Here is a 12985-nt window from a genome sequence, read left to right as displayed (position 1 = left end):
GTGAGACCACACCTGGAGTATTCTGTACAGTTTTGGTCTCCAGGGTTAAGGAACGTCATCCTGGCTGTTGAGGAAGTGCAGCGTAGATTCACGAGGTTAATTCCTGGGATGTCTGGACTGTCTTACGCAGAGAGGTTAGAGAGACTGGGCTTGTACATGCTGGAATTAAGGAGATTGAGAGAGGATCTGATTGCAACATATATGATTATTAAGGGATTGGACAAGATAGAGGCAGGAAATATGTTCCAGATGCTGGGAGAGTCCAGTACCAGAGGGCATGGTTTGAGAATAAGGGGTAGGTCATTTAGGACAGAGTTAAGGAAAAACTTCTTCTCCCAGAGATTTGTGGGGGTCTGGAATGCACTGCCTCGGGAGGCAGTGGAGGCCAATTCTTTGGATGCTTTCAAGAAGGAGCTAGATAGGTATCTTATGGATAGGGGAATCAAGGGATATGGGGACAAGGCAGGAACCGGGTATTGATAGTAGATGATCAGCCATGATCTCAAAATGGCGGTGCAGGCTGGAAGGGCCAAATGGTCTACTTCTGAACCTATTGTCTATTATGTAATTAATCCCTCTCTCTGTTGGCTTGCAATGAGTTAGCTTTTACTGTGAACTCAACCGAACCGCAAATTAACTCTACAATGCATGGGAATAACAATGAAAGACGTCATTTCAATTAAATGAACACATTTAGGGTAAATGTGATTTCAGGTACATACAAACATAAAAGTCTGAATGTTCTTTTTAAGGGAAAACAAAGCCAGTTACTGTATGAACACTGACACACCCACACAGATTTACCATGTGCCAGGAAACTATAATTTAACTCACAGCAGTATAAACATAGATCAAAAATGTATTGACAAAAATTTTAAGCTGTAACAAACACAATAATACCATATAAAGCAAAATAATGAAAATGCCCATCATATATATATATGAATAATAGTCCATATCATGCATGTAACCATTGGTGCTCATTGTTGCATAATCAATCCAGTTTGTTGCACTTTGTTTAATCATGGTACTGAACCGGCTTTGCATAAATAACCCATCCCAGGGAAAAATTACTTACACAAGGTCCAAGAGAAAAAAAATCAAACTTTTCCCAAGGTCATGTGCTAACTAACTAAAAGTTAACTCTACATTCTCTGAGAGATCATTGTCAGCATGAGAATTCTCCTACAACGGTCTTCGACCTTCCAAATAGGTTCTGTGAGCTTTTCAGCATGTTTCTCTGCTAAATTCAATGTCCATTTCCATTTTCCTTCTTTCTCCTTCTTAAATCTCACATTCTCCTTGCAAAATGGCTTCCTGTTCTTTTGCTCATGCTGTCTCTAGCATTTTCCCAAGGCAAATCCTAGTGGCTAATTCAACAACCCTAACTTATCAATCAACTGAACTTTTATTGTAAGTGGCAAAAATGAAATACTTGATTGTATAATGGAATTAAAAGAACCTTTACAGTACTTTGAGAAAATCTGTGGAAAATAAAATACCCGACAGCATAGCTGCATAAATAAAACATTGTCTTAAACTGGGGTATTCCGATTATTATATTGTTTATTTTTCTTTATTGTATTTGCAAAATTGTTGTTTGCACAATGGTTGTTGGGTTGTTGGTCTGTCTTTGTGTGCAGCTTTTCTTTGAGTACGTTATTATTTTACTGTGAATGCCCACAAAAAAAGAGGGCATATAATAGGGCAAAAATTAATGGGAAGTTAGAAGTTTGGGAAGCTTATAAAACCAACAGAAGTCAAGTAAAAAAGTCATAAGGAAGGAAAAGATGGAATACAAAGGGAAGCTACCCAATAATATTAAAGAGGATACCAAAGATTCTTTAGATACATAAAGTGTAAAAGAGTGACAAGAATGGATATTAGACTGCTGGAAAATAATGCTGGAGGGAGGGACAAAGAATGGTGGACAAAAAGTATTTTGTATCAGTCTTCACTGTAGAAGACACTAGTAATATGGTGTAAGGGGTCATGGAGTGTGTGAAGTTACCATTACTAGAGAGAAAGCTCTTGGGAAACTGAAGGATCTGGAGGTAGATAAGACACATGGACCAGATGATATACACACCAGGGTTTTGAAAGTTGTGGCTGAAGAGATTGTGCAGATATTAGTAAAGATCTTTCAAAAATCACTAGATTCTGGAATAGTTCTGGAGGAAGGGAAAATTGCAATTGCCATTCCACTCTTTAAAAAGAAAGAGATGTAGAAGAAAGGAAATTATAGGCCAATTAGTCTGACCTCAGTGGTTGGGAAGATGCTGGTTGATTGTTAAGGATGTGGTTTGGTGGTATATAGAAGCACATGATAAAGTAGACTATAGTCAGCATATACTGTGTGCACTTTGATTATAAATTTACTTTGATCATATGGATCTCTTGCAAAGGTTCTTTTTATTATCAAAGTATGTACGCAGGATACAACTCTGAGATTTGTCTTCCGTTAACCATAAAATTCAGAAAACCCATGGAAATTGTTGAGGACCCCTCTCAAACAAAAAGGATAAAGAAATGACCCAAACACCCCAACCTCTCCCTCGCACAGAAACTAACAGATCACCCACCTGGACATGGCAGCAAAACCATCAAACTCCAAACCTCCAAGCTTCTCCCACACAAAATGACATCAGCAACAACATCAAATGCCCAACCTCCCTCTCGCCCAACCAGAGTAACATCTCAACCACCTGCTGATCGGCAACAAGAAAGAAAACACAGAGAAATTGAAGGAGAGGAATATAAACTACAGGCCACACCAATAGTCACATATGTCTCAGAATTTCAAAATCATCATCCGTCAACATTGAGGAGAGTAACAGCTTGAATCCTGTCCTTCCGTGAGGCCTTCATCCATCAAGAAGGCACGATACGACCTCCACCCGACGCAGCCTCCTGTAGGGAGCAATCTCCTACCCAATACTTCCTCCCAGAGGGTGTGACTTCTGGCCCGATACTGCCTCCCGTAGAGATCGACCTCCAGCCCAACACAGCCTCCTGTGGGAAGCAATTCCCCCCCCCCCCCAACCCCTGGCACGACATTACCTCCCATGGGGAGTGATCTGCAGCCCACTACGGCCTGCCATGGGCCGTGCAGGCAGATATATTTAGTTTAATTTGTCATCATGGTGACAGCACACATCATGGACAAAATGGACTGATCCTGTGCCTTACTGTTCTATATTTTATGAGCCCGGAATGATCACTACACTAAACAATTAGACAGGCACTTAAATAGGCAGATTAGTAAACGATTAGGATGAAGTGTGGATCTATTATCCACAGAAGGATATCGATCCAGTAAAGGCAAATGGGAGACAGATGAAAAAAAATCGGCATGTATGCACTCGGCCAAAGACTCTTTTCTGTACAATTCTGTCACTCTGGGATGCCAAGTAATGGAATGTGCTGGATTCAGAATGAATATGAAAGTTAATTTAAAAGTAATGAAAATAACATTTAAGGCAGAGTGACAAAGATTAGAACACCCTATTTAACAACTTTTTTAACAAGAAGGCTACACACTGAAATACAAATCTGGCTATCACTTCACTGCCTGTGAGAGCTGTAATGATTTGAAATCCTCCCTATTACATTGTACCATCAAACTCTATCCAGGCTTTTGTAACAGCATTTTAACCACACCCCGGGAGCTAATCTGCACCGTGACCACTCTGATATAACATAAAAGAACACATCCTTCAACATGCTTCATTCACATTTACCTGAATTTGAAAAAAAACCCATCTCCAACATCAGACCCAACACGTTGTTGAGTCATGAGATAAGCCCTGAGTGATATATCATGACCTTTGACACAGGACCTAGCAGACAATTGAAGCAGAAGACGGGTTACTATAGAAACCGCCGTTTGTGAACAGAAATGTTATCTTAATGAGGAATGACTATTCTTTCTAAGGTTATGTATGTTCTGCCTTTGACTTGCACTGACAACTGGGCACCCAAAAGAGGAAACTCTGCCTTCAGAAAGGCACTTGCAAGTGTTAAACCTACAAAAAAAATAGATCCAGATCATTCTAAAAACAGCTTACAACATATTCTGACAGTCATATTGGTCTTTCAGTTAGATACAGCTAAAATAGCACTCTACAATCTGTCGAGTTACTGGAGACAGTGACTCAAAGTGTCCTTGAGATTAACAGTAAACTTGGTGCTGCAGCCACGAGGAATGAAATACTGCTTTCAATTGATGCTGACAACATTCTCTTCACAGAAGCTAACAGGTCACTGAGTAAGAAGAAGCTTAATTCGTACTTAATTCTAAACAGAATTCCTGAACTTTTACTGTACTGAGTATTCTCGATTCTCACGGAAATGCAACACTATATCACATGGGAATGTAAAGTAGAAATACTTAATTTAAAAAAAATGGTTACACAAACAATACTGGACAGTTACTGAAATACTTGTGCAAAAAATAGACTTGTTGCACTCGATATTTAAAAAAAAGAAACCACCAACCTGTAAGGAAATATCATTAAAAGAACATTCTTTGACACCAAGAATTTAAAAAAAAAATTGCTTCCATTTCAGATTCTTACCTGTAGCAAAGTTTCCCTTGGAAAGAAGTCTCCACATAAAGTTTTAATGATAACAAGGAAAAATATTACAAATGAAAAGGAAATAAATAAACTACTGTACCCTATTTAATTTTGTTGAAGTTGCATTTCTTCCATCACGATCCAAACAGCCAAACTTTTCCAAGAGACCAGGTTGCACTAAGCTGTAAGATCATACACAGAAGCAGACTCAATTATGCACATAAAAGGCAACAATCTGTGAAAAATGAATATTGCCTTTTCACTGTTTCATTTTCTTCCCTCACTAAACCCCTCATCTCTTGATCATTTTCAGTCCTACTAGAGAGGGGCAGTGTCAATGTATTAAGTTTCAGCAGCAGGGCATGGACTAACCAGACTGTCAGCCCATCCAATTATAGTAAACTTTAGAGTATTTTGGTCCATGTGTATCTGAAACCATCCCATATCTAATCCATTGAACAGAGAGTGCAATTGCCCTCCTTAGTTTCTTAATGAGCTTGCTTCATTTCACTGCTTGCATCTTTCGAAGCTTAGTAACATTTTAATGACATGTCAGCAATGGTTGGAAACTGTTAATTTATTTGAGAACTGACAATTTCTACAAGCGCTAATCTTGCCTTCGAATGCCAATGCAGAGAAAATGTGCCACCTTGTGTTACAGGTTAAAAATTACAACAAAACTGATTTGGTTTCAGGAACATAGAACTTTATAGCACATTACAGGCCCTTTGGCCCACAATATTGTTCTGACAATGTAACCCAGTGGTCCCCAACCTCCGGGCTGTAGACTGATACTGGGCCGTGGAGCATGCAGCGGTGCAGCGGTAGCTGGAACGCACCCGGCACATCTTTAAGAAAAAAGCCAAAATAAACAAGCTGATTAATTAGGTGTCACCCGGCACGTAAATGTCAGCCCAGATCAGAGGCGAGTGCCGATTGTGCAGAGCAAGTGAAATCGGCAATCACCTCTGATCTGGACCGAAAATTACATGCCAGGCGGCACCTAATTAATTAGCTTGTTTATTTCAGCTTTTTTCTTAAAGATGTGCTGGGTGCGTTCCGGCTACCGCTGCACCCCTGCGTGCTCCACGGCCCGGAGGTTGGGGACCACTGATGTAACCTACTCTAGAAACTGCCTAGAATTTCCCTTGTGCATAGCCCTCTATTTTTCTAAGCTCCATGTACCCATCTAAGAGACTCTTAAAAGACCCTATTGTATCTGCTTCCACCACCACTGCCAGCAGTGCATCCCACGCACCCACCACTCTTTGTGTGAAAAAATTAGCCCTGACATTCCCTCTATACCCATTTCCAGGCATCTTAAAACTATGCCCCCTAGTGTTAGCCATTTCAGCCCTGGAAAAAAGCCTCTGGCTATCCACAAGATCGATGACCCAGCAGGAGGTGATAAGCAGATAGGGAGATAAGGTGAGAGAGGGAAAAGGGAATGGGGAATGGTGAAGGGGGTAGGGGTGGCATTACCAGAAACTCAAGAAATTAATGTTCATGCCATCAGGTTGGAGGCTACCCAGACGAAATATAAGGTGCTGCTCCTTTAATCTGAGTGTGGCCTCATCACAGCAGTAGAAGAGGCCAAGGACTGACATGTCGGAATGGGAATGGGAAGTGGATTTAAAAGGGGTTGCCACTGGGAGATCCTGCTTTTTCTGGCAGACAGAGCATAAGTGCTAGGCGAAGCAGTCTCCCAATCAACATCAGATCTCACCGATATACAGGAGATCACACCAGAAACACTGAATACAGTAGATGACCCCAACAGACTCAGAGGTGAAGTGTTGCCTCACCTGGAAGACTGTTTGGGGCCCTGATGGTAGTTAGGGAGAAGGTGAATTGGCAAGGGTGGAACTTGCTCCACTTGCAAGCTAGTGCAAATCAGAAGGGTGGGATGAATAGACAAGGGAGTCACGTAGGGACCGATCCCTGCAGAAAGCAGAAAATGGGGAGAGGGACAGATGTGTTTGGTGGTGGGATCCCATTGGAAATGGCGGAATTTAAGGAGAATTATATACAGGTGTCTGAGAGTTATCACTGGGCCTCAGCAAGGTAGATGCTGGTCCGCCAGACTCCTGCAGCAACACCGCCCCCTACCCCCACCTGCAGGTTTGATGGTGAGGTTAGGATTAGTGCGGAGAGAGTGGAGAAGCAGCCTGTTTGGAAAGTGTGAGCCTTGAATTGGAGAGTGGTGTAGTAAAGTCGATGTCTCGTCAGCAGTTAATTAACCATGAAAAGATCCAGAGCAGGCAGGAGACCAGAGCAATGTGTTTGGGAAGAGGAGGAGGGTTGGAGATGGGAGAAAAGGTCATTGGTGCCAGCTGGGGAATCCTTGCCAAAGAATTAGGCACGGAGGCAGAGGAGGCTGAAGAAGAGCTCATCATTGTGGTGGGAGTGGGGTGTGGGTGCAAGGGAACAAAGCTCAGGCCCTTGCTGAGGATGCAATATTCTGCCTCAAAGAAAGGGGGGGGGGGGGGGTTCAGAGGTAATTGTGAAGACCCGGCATGGAAGAGAGCTGGAATCAGATGGTGGAAGAGGGTTGGTAATATCTGAGGAGAGGGGAGGGTTGGGGTGTTCAGGGAAAGGGGGGTGCAAGGAAGATGGAGTCTCTGAGGACCTGAGATCTGGCCGTGGGACCTGAGAGACACAGGGTTGCAGAGTGGTGGTGGGGGTAGGGGAGGCTGGGATTCCAACAGCAGCGCGTAATGACCTGGCCTGGAGGCGCTGTCAGTCAAGGGTCAGGCTGGAGTCAGAGTTGGAAATTACTGGCACTTAGAAGACCGTTGGGGTCGTTGGAACCCATATTGATAGTAGTGGAGTCTGGGTTCTGAATCTGCTCAGTATTGTTAAAGCCGTTGAGGTTGACAGCAGAGATCGCGGTCTGGGGACGTCCATGGCTGCCGATGTTGGAAACGGTAGGTTCTGTAGTCTGTAGATAGGCAATCTTCCAATCCTTGATGGAGGTGAGAAAGGCAAAGAACTGGCAATTGAAAGTATGGATCCAACAGAGGATAAATTATCAGATAGGTCCATTGCAGGCGGCGGAGAGAGAATCCTGGAGTTGTGAAAGTGACTGGGATAGGGTCTGCAGGTACCTCCTCATGGCAGAAACTGTGGCACATAGAACACGGTGGGAGAAGTAGTGGGAGAAGCAGTCAATTGAATGTGAGTACCTGGGGTCCGCAGAGGGTCCAAATCGCGAAGCTTGGAAACTGACCTGGAAGCCATATGACACAAGATGGTGACAAAGGCATGTTCCCAGGGTGGACATGTGACAGTGGTAGCAGGTCTGAGTGAGCGCATGGTCAAAGTGATCACAGAGAGGGATCAGTGAGAGGACGTTTCACTGAACTCCCATCGAAAGGAAGTTCACACTTTTTCAGGGTGGACACCCCTGGAAGACACTCCACATTGTAGAAGTTGAATGACAAACAAGGGAAAATCTGCAGATGCTGGAATCAAAGGAATACATACAAAATGCTGGAAGACTCTGCAGGCCAGGCAACATCTATGGAAAAGAGTAAACCATTGACGTTTCGGGCTGAGACCTTTCATCAGGACTGGAAAAAAGAGTTGACATTTTGGGCCAAGAAGCCTGTACTTCTAGTCCCTCTATTCTCTAGTGCCCTACCAGTCACAGTATAAATTCTACACTGTTTTGACCTTCCAAAAACTTCTCCTCACTCTTAACTATATTGAAATTCTTTTGCCACTTCTTGGCCTGGTTTCCTAACAGATCAAAATTACTCCGCAATCTGTGATAATCTTTTTTCACTATCAACAATACCTCTTGATTTTGTGTCATTTTCAAATTTGCTGATCAAGTCTTGTGCATTCATATCTTGATCATTTATATCAATGATTTATAAGGATCACCCAATCAGCTTCTGCATCCTACCACTGAGCCAATCCACCTAATTAGCTCTCCCTGAATTCCATGGGCTCTAACTTTCCAGACAGCCTGTTAAGTGAGACCTTGTTGAATGTCTTGCTGAAGTCCAAATAGACAATATTCACTGTCCTACCCTCATCTACCCTTTTGGTTACTTTTATGAAATTTATAAGATTCCCCAGACATGACTTCTCATGCACAAAGTCATACTGACTCCTTCTAGTCAGACTCTGTCTATTCAAATGTTGGTAGATGCTGCCCTCAGAATTCCCTCTAATAACCTTCCTACAACTGATGGAAGGCTAACAAGTTTATAGTTCCTTGGCTTTTCTTTGCTACTCTTCTTAAAAAAATTAACCACCATATAGTCTTTGGGAATTTCACCAGTGGCTAACAATGAAGCAAATATCTCTACAAGGGGCTCTACGATTTCTTCTCTAACCTCCCACAAAGTTTGAGAACATACTCAGTTAGGCCCAAGTTATTTATCCATCTTAATGCACTGGAAGGCTGCAAACACATCTTACTTAGTAAAATGAATTTTCACCAAAGCATCTCCACTTGTTTCCATTATATCTTGAGCAAACACAACTTTCTCTTGAGTAAATACTGCGGAAAAATATTTGCTAAAAATCCCACCCCTCTCCTGCAGCTCAAGACATAGCTGCTCTGCTAATCTATGTGGAGACCTACTCTCTCCTGAGGCACTCTTTTAATATAGCTATAGAATCTCTTAGGATTTTCCTTATCCTAATGCCCTCCTGATTTCCCTCTTAAGTTTATTCTTAATCTTTCAACATTAATCAAAGTGCTCAATCATCCACAACCAAATAAACCACATGTATATTTCTTTTTTTCTTGATCAGAGCTTCAATATCTCTAATCAACCATGGTTGACTAAATTTGCAAGGTTTTCCTTCACCCTAACAGGAACATACTTCCTCTGGACTCATCATATCTCACTCTTAAAAGCCTCTAATTTCCCCAAAATTCCTTTCTCTTCAAATAGGCTCTTGAAATTGAACTTTTCTAAATGCTAACTTAAGGACTCAAAGTTATTCCTGCTCTAGTTTAGGACCTTTACCTATGGACGTGCCCTAGCTTTCTCTATCACTGTTTTAAAACTGATACAATTATGGTCACTAAAGCCAAGGTGCTCCCTGACTGCCACCTCAATCGCTTGTCCTGCCTCATTTCCAAAGAGGAGACCATCCCAGTTTGGACCCTGTATTTATTGACTCAGGAAACTTTTCTGGAAATATTTATCAAATTCCACCCAATGCACATCTTTAACACTTTGGGTAGCTCAGTCAATACCAGGGAAATTAAAATTTCCCACTAATACAACCCTGTCATTCTTACAACTATAAATAATTTTTCTATACATCTGAACCCCATGTTCCGACTGACTGTTGGGGTGGTCTACAGTACGGCTCCACAATAACAGTCAGAAGACATAGGAGTAGAATTAAGCCATTGAGTCCGCTCTGACATTCAATCTTTGTTGACTTATTTTCATCTTTCAACCCATTCTCGTGATACGTCACTGTAACCTTTTATGTTCTTACCAATCAAGATCCTATCAACCTCCCCTTAAAATATACCCACCAGACTGATGTTACCCTTCTCGTTCCCAATCTTTTCCCTTATCTCTTCACTGGATGATGTCTCAAAACACTGCTCTTATGTCCTCTCTTATAAAAAAGACAACACCCCCTCCATGGCTATAATATCCCAGTCCTCAGAGCCAATCCACACATTGAGTTTATCTGCTCTACCCGTTCATCTTCCTGTATTAAAATGAATGTAGTTTAAATGAGTGTTCCTTTCCCTCCCTTTATCATTGGCTATCCTGATGATTAAACTTCCTCATGCAGACTACTGCTTTATCCTATGACTTGCTCCTGCCATTCTAGTTGAAATCCTTTCTTGTAGCATCAGCAAACTTGCCTGCAAGGATATTGATTCCTCACTTGATCAAGTACAACACATTCCTCTTGTACAGGCCCTCTTTACTCCAGAAAAAAAATCCCAGTGTTATAAGAAATTGAATTCTGATGCGTTCCCACCCCCCACACTAGCTCCTCAGCTATGAATTAATCTAACCTATCTTCCCATATTGGACCTTGGTAGTTGAGGATCCAATTGCAGAGGGAGATAGAGAGGCCCAGGTTCTGCAACTTCTCTATCAGGATTGTGGGAATGATGGCATTAAATGCTGAGCTATAGTCGATGTACAGCACCCTGACATAGGTACTTGTGTTGTCCAGGTGGTCTAAAACCATGTGGAGAGCCATTGAATTTGCATCTGCCATTGACCTATTATGGTAATTGGCAAATTGCAATGGGTCCAGGTCGTTGCTGAGGCAGGAGTTCAGTCGAGACTTGACTAACCCCTCAAAGCATTTCAACACTGTAGATGTGAATGCTACCATCGCTAACAAGAGAAGTCAAAACCAATATAAAAAGCCAAAGGGCGTATAATAGAGCAAAAGTGAGTGGAAGTTAAGTATGGGGAAGCTTTTAAAAACCAACAGAAGGCAACTAAAAATGTCATTAAGAAAGATGGAATACGAAAGAAAGTTAGCCAATAATATTAAAAGGATACCAAAAGTTTCTTCAGATACATAAAGTGTAAAAGGGAGGCGAGAGGAAAACGATGCTAGGGAGGTAGTAATGGGGGAGGGACAAAGAAATGGCAGAAAAAATGAAAAAGTATTTTGCATCAGTCTTCACTGAAAAAGACACTAGAAGTATGGTGGAAGTTCGGGGAGTCAAGGGTCATGAAGCATGTGAAGTTACCAGTACTAAGGAGAATGATCTTGGGAAACTGAAAGGTATGAAGGTAGACAAGACAACTGGACCAGATGGTGTGCACTCCAGGGTTCTGAAAGAAGTGGCCGAAGAGATTGTGGAGTAATGACCTTTTTAGAATCACTAGATTCTGGAATACTTCCAGAAGACTGGAAAATTGCAAACATCACTCCACTCTTCAAGAAGGGAAAGAGGTAGAAGAAAGGAAATTATAGGCCAGCTCGTCTGACCTCAGTGGTTGGGAAGATGTTGGAGTCAATTGTTAAGAATGTGGTTTTGGAGTATTTAGAGGCATTTGATAAAATAGGCCATAGACACCATGGTTTCCTCAAGAGAAAATCTAGCCTGACAAATCTGTTAGATTTCTTTGAAGAAATAATTATCAATATAGGCAAAGGAGAATTTGATGATGTTGTGTACTTTGATTTTCAGAATACGTTTGACAAGATGCCACAATGAACAAATGAGTATCTGATGGCTTTTGCTGGAAGTTAGATGAATGAAGGGGTATCTCATTGAAAATTATCAAATATTGAATGGCCTAGATAGAGTGGGTATACAAAGGATGTTTCCAGTAGTGGGAAGTCTAGGAACAGAGGGCACAGGGCACATAGTGATTGCCAACCTTTTAAAGCCCAAGATCCCCTACCTTGGCCTTAGTGAAAGGCAAGATCGACCTATGAAATCGGTCAGTCACATGCATGTGCACCAGGTAGAAAAGACAGGAAGTAAAACCCCACAACCCGGAAGTAGAAATAATGTATGTACACCAGGGGTCACCACCCATTTTTTGCACCGCAGAACTGTTTAATATTGACAATATTCTTGCATACCGGCCAACGACGGGGGGTGGGTTGTTAAATACGACTGGAATACAGCAATACTCGAAGCAGGTTCCATATGTCCAGTCTATTCCACAATTTAGTTTATGTGGCTCTCAGCACTTAGCTTCTGTCTCGCTTGCTCATGATTTTTCCGCTGAAAAAAATCAGTGGGTTTGTCTTTAAGTGCAGGGTGCTTGGACTCAAGGTGCTGAAGCAGTTTTGAGGGCTTCATTGCCTCATTAGACAGCCTCCGGGCCCGAACTCCAGCCTCCCGCCTGTACCCCGCCAGATGCCTTGGCCAGGAGGGTAAGGGCCGGAGGTCCCCGCACCGGGGCCGAGGCAGTTGCAGTCTGGAGAGAGCAAGGAGGAGTGCGACAGGGCGCGCGCCCACCCCCCTTGTAGGATCTATCGGCCAACAAAAGCTTGGCTCAAGGGATGACTTTCAGTAGATTGCAGCAAGGTAGCTGCTCTGCTACTTATGAAACCCTGAGCCCGAATTAGGTCGTCTGCGAATATTTTAGCACTAGGTTCCCCACGAACATTCAGTGGGCTAAACAGGTTTAAAGGCAGCACCCATCTGTCCGCGCTCCGGGCCAGTAGCAATGGCACTTCCTGCCAGCCGCACGAGGCCAATCAGTGATCCCTGGTGCAAGGGTATCACTGCGCTTAGCTGACTGATGACCTCGGGTGCGTTCAAGTTCAACAGTGGGCGTGACAGGGAATGAGGAAAGGTGCAGCTGACTCATATCGTTTCATTCCGCCAAATCATATCATTTCCTCGCAGTTGGGGTTCCTTTCAGTTGGGGACCACTGAAGTACACTGTGTAGTGCGTGGTGGGGGAGCTACACGTATGCGCACTGGGCAG

At 42.7% G+C, this 12985-nt stretch overlaps 1 protein-coding gene across 3 annotated transcripts in view; it reads right to left on the bottom strand.

Moving 5' to 3' along the window:
• Nucleotides 1-4797, bottom strand: part of col22a1 (collagen, type XXII, alpha 1) — a 272437-nt gene extending 267640 nt beyond the window's left edge. For all 3 annotated transcript variants that reach the window (XM_073048247.1, XM_073048265.1, XM_073048274.1), the window contains exon 1: nt 4678-4797. The gene's annotated coding sequence lies outside the window, so the exon portion shown is untranslated. The remainder of the gene's footprint in view (nt 1-4677) is intronic.
• Between the last annotated feature and the right edge of the window lie 8188 nt (nt 4798-12985).

Source organism: Hemitrygon akajei, chromosome 1 (genome assembly GCF_048418815.1).
Source record: "Hemitrygon akajei chromosome 1, sHemAka1.3, whole genome shotgun sequence".
NCBI lineage: Eukaryota > Metazoa > Chordata > Chondrichthyes > Myliobatiformes > Dasyatidae > Hemitrygon > Hemitrygon akajei.
The sequence above is the reverse complement of the archived record's forward strand: the minus strand, read 5'-3'. Positions and strand labels throughout refer to the sequence as shown.